This window comes from Anser anser (assembly GCF_964211835.1).
Source record: "Anser anser genome assembly, chromosome: 1".
Lineage (NCBI taxonomy): Eukaryota > Metazoa > Chordata > Aves > Anseriformes > Anatidae > Anser > Anser anser.
The window spans coordinates 63045434-63050057 of NC_139720.1; the positions used below are offsets into that span (position 1 = coordinate 63045434).

General features: G+C 37.7%; 1 long non-coding RNA gene across 1 annotated transcript; it reads right to left on the bottom strand.

Annotated features, from left to right (window-relative positions):
* Positions 1-370: 370 nt before the first annotated feature.
* LOC310892124 lies at positions 371-4066 on the bottom strand. The gene is made up of 3 exons (XR_014577885.1): positions 3138-4066; positions 2307-2429; positions 371-1804 (listed from the first exon to the last, which is right to left on the bottom strand). It is a non-coding gene; the product is annotated as an uncharacterized lncRNA (long non-coding RNA).
* Positions 4067-4624: the final 558 nt, after the last annotated feature.

Here is a 4624-nt window from a genome sequence, read left to right on the forward strand (position 1 = left end):
TGAGGAGACTGAGGAATTTAATGAGACACTCTGAGTTGCTTACAAAGAGCACCTCTGGAATTTTATTTGTCTCTGCCAGCACTCTTAACACACTATTTTTTTTAAGCAAATGTTTAAATGTTTCCAGTTTAGAAAGAATACAATATAACAGTCATGAACTCCAAGCACAATTCTGGAGATCCATGGACTATGGCAGTAAATGTGACATAGCATCATCTTACAGTCCTTTAGAGAAAGTCACGTATCTATCTTGGACTCTCTCTCAAATGACTGGTCTGCAATGGAAGCCCTCTTTGACATTGGCTGTTGGCTTCCCAGAGCATCCTGCCTCTGTCTCTCACTGTAACTGTTTCTACCAGTCTGGGGCAGCTATTTAATACAGTTAACCTCTTGCATCTGTGGCAAAGAGCATTTTTTTAATCCCACTGATAATGTTGATCATTAATGTCATAAATGTCACAGACAAGGCCACATACAGCTGTCCTATCTCAGTTCATATTTTCCTGCTTCTTAAATACTTCTTAATATTTCATGCACTTCTTTCAGAAGTGCCCTGGAATTGTTCCTTCTATTCTCATATGGTAATGTATTTCTTCATACAACTGTCAGACTTATTATTCTTTCAGTAGCTACCATTATTTCATTTCTAGGCTTTTTACAACTACTTTTTCCCTGTAAGTAGTAGTGGATTTTTCAAAATTGCTTTCAAGTTCCAGGCTCAGCCTGATATTGTTGTAATATTGTGTCTAAAAAGAAACAACTATCATTCTCTACCACATCAAGTCCTGCACAAAACTAAGAACCAACATTTTGTCTTCTAACCTTACCTAACCCCCCCTCTCAAAAGCCTCACAGTTCAGCCTCTGTATCATACCACCTGACAGTAATATACAATTACAAGGGTGGCTTGCGTGGGAAGCAACATCAGACTTGCTTAATCTTGTTTGCTGTAGCGTGGGTTCATCCCCAGGATGTGCCAAGCACATTCAGATTCCACTGCAGTCATCCTGCAAATACACGTGTCCTGCAGTTACTCTGTTTTTTAGGATCTGATTCTTCATGAGTTGGGTTGGCTGCTAGAGATGTCCAGCACACCATGTCTAAGTTTGTTGTGTTAATGCTTCGTTTACTTAAGTTTGGGGAAAATATGTTTCCAATTCCAGCCCTAAGATTTCTTGCCTTTTCCAGTGTTTGCCTATGATTTTTAATCCCCATTACTATTAATCTTTTATTCTTTCTCTATTTTCAAATTCATCTAAAACATGTAATGTTTTTAATTGAAATCACCAGGCATGGTGGATTTAGATGATTGGAAACAGTCTTCGTGATGTGGTACCTTAATCTTTGAAAATAGTGCTTGGGACTCCATGCAACTATGAAATTGCAAAACAAAGGAGGAGTTTTTAAGCACCCAGCAGAGAATTATTTTACAGTGCAGCATGCTGTGTTTAAAATGCAGTAATAAGAATGTATAAAAGTGAAGATCAAGTTTTTCCTCAATCGTGTAAATTCTATTGGGTTTTATCAATAAGTATAAATTATTGATATTTTAATTATATTGCGGGGAGAGGAGGAGGTATTTTCATTTTTGAGACTTTCAAGAGTGTTCATTTTATTTGTAGTTCAGAAACTCCATAGAGCCAGAATTACACTGCCGTGTGGATTATATTTGTGTAGACACAGTCAGCCAAAAGAGTAAATCTGAGCAGATCATACTCCAAATTCTATCTGAAAGCCTGTTCCGTATTGTATTCATAGTGGAAAACTTGCTAGCAGAATGAATTCTCTAGATGATAGTTTCACACTGGAAGGGGAAATATATATTTATATATATATATATATATATTAATACTGCTTACAAGCTTTTAAGCATAGTGCTGTTCAGCTCCTTGCTAAGCTTTTGGAGTGATCAGCAAGACCAGGGAAACATCCATCATGAATTACATAAAGAGGTGAAAAAGTAGGTCAGATTACCTCAACTCCTTTTTACATCTAGTCCCTAGATCACTCAATACCTTTGAGTAAATTTTAAGCAGTTTTATCTCTGCTTTTATCAAACTAAAGGATGATTATATTGAGGTTACCTCTATGAGCCATAGTCTTCTTGACTACAAACATTCAAGGTGCCTAAGGTGCCCGTTCCACCCAAGTCCTGACTCAAGTGAGCTCTGCATGGCTTAAAGAATCAGCCAGGAAGGTAGTCCTTTCTCCTTTTCTTTATTGTGGCTTTCTGAATCTTATTTATTTATTTATTTTAATTTCTGTAGCTCTCAAGTTCTAAGGCAAAATATGAGCCATGTATGTACCTTGTGTAGTTTCTGGTTTCCAAAGTCACTTTGGTCCTGTCACTTGGGCTACTGCAGCTTGCTGCCAAGGGCAGAGATGAAACATATGGTAAACACTGTGTTCCCAGAAGCCGTCTGGATTCTCTAGATAAACCACACAGCAGCTTGTGTAAACTCACTTTGTACTGCATTCTAGCTGCAGTAAAATCTTCAAGTTTCAAAACCCCTTGGAAAGTGGGACTGTAAGAATTCTCTGGAATCCTCTTTTCCAAGGCATACTAAAACAAAAGCCAGGACCATCATATAATCACAAAAGCAATTATCTCTTTCACTAAGACACAGGCCCGTTATTTATCCTCAGAAAATCCTGAAAACATGAATCCTAATAGTGCAATGGAGGCAACCACAAACATACTCTCAAAAAATATTTGCCTCTTAGCAGTACTCCAGAAATATGGTAATTTAGCTATTTTAGTATTCTACGGTTCCTAATCCTTCATCCCGTAAACACAGAATTTCACTTTCTGGCACCTTTTACATCAGTCTCTTCATCACTGTGCAATGGTTCAATGACTCAGCTGGGAGACCTAGTATAATTTTGTCCCTGATACATCCATGGTCTCTGAGCAAGCCCTTTAGTTGTACATGCAAAAGGCTGTTAGACATCTGAATCTGGCTTGATTGTTTCTGTTGTACTTCTGTCTAACATGAGAACCTTTAAAAAGCTCTTTAAGCTGTCACCTAAATCAGGAATTATCTAAAATCTTATGCTTTTTAACAGAAAACTTCAAAGGTATATGAAAAGCTTTTTATTTCCCTTGGTCTCTGAAGTGGTCTAGTGCTCAAACTCACAGCTACGCCCAGAGCCCATTTACTGGATTAGCCATCAACACATCCAAACAGCAGATGAGGTTGGAGGGTGTCCTCTCCTCCCCTTTTCAGTAGCCTCACTACCTGCTTCTTTGGGATGTGTGGGTTTTCTCTGCTGCTCCCAGATAAGTGCCTGATCTGATATCTCAGATCAGGTGTTTCTGTGAAACTATCAAGACCTTAATGAGTGAAAGGTTAATCTTCTAATGGACAGAAAGGCAAGCATCATCAACATAAATTGGTTTGGATTTAATTTGGGGGATGGGGCAGAAGTTAGTAAAGAGCTCTGGACAGCTGAGGAATTTGCCAGAAATTCAGAGTCCTTGGTTTCAGTCTTTTTTTTTTTTCTTTTTTTTTTCCCAACATGTCCCTAATTAAATGAAATGTTGTTACATTGAGGACTGAGACCCATGATGAAATGCTAGACCATTTTGACTCTGTCTTCCACACAATTGTCCCATCTTGTATTCCAAAACCCTGAAGAAAAGTTAGGACTTATATTGAAAGAGGATTCTTTTCTGCATCGCAATATATGCCATAACTTTAATAAGAGCATCTACTCAAAGAGCAGCTACTATACACAGAATCATTATGGTTGGAAGGGATCTCTTGAGATCTTCCAGTCTAACCCCACTGCTCAAGCAGGGTCACCCATAACATGTTGCCTAGGACCATGTCCAGGTGGCTTTTGAATATGTCCATGGATGAGATTATACATCCCTTCTGGGCAGCCTGTTTCAGTATTTGATCACACTCATGGTAAAAACATACTTTCTTATGTTCATATTTAATTTCATGATTTTTAATTTATGCCTATTGCTTCTTGTCCTATTACTGGTCACTATGGCAGAGAATCTGTCTGTCTCCTCTTCATTCCTTCCCATCAGATATTTCTATACACCAATGTGATTCTTCACCTGAGCTTTCTTTTCTCCAGGCTATTTTTGGGTTAATGCTTAGTCTGCTGAGCTATCAAGGAAAAATCTGTTTCTGGTTGTGCTTCGTTTTTCAAGGAGTTTGGGCACTTCTATGAATCCCAGAAAAACCTTTGAAATGTCTGATAAGCAAGGCTTAAAGAATACTATCCTCAGTGTTTTTTTGTCAGCCTTTGAAACAGCTTGCTGACATTTTGAATTCTGTTCTTGGTCAGCTCTTCTTTGAGACAAACCTGAAACTGAAATGGTATATGGAGTCCAATAAATTTGTGTGTATTTTTTGTATACTTACCATCCTGACAGCAAAAGGCTCATAATTTCATTGGGATAATAATAATAATAATAATAATAATAATAATAAATTTTGAAGTATTCCATGAACTAAGCAAAAATAAAAATATGTTTGCTATGATTGTTTTTTTACCTGTCCTTACACAGCTGAGAAATTAGAAACAGCAGGAAGTGCTGAAAGAGGGGTTTTCTATTTTATTTTAAACATCAATACATTCTGGAGTGCTACCCAACAGATGGCAG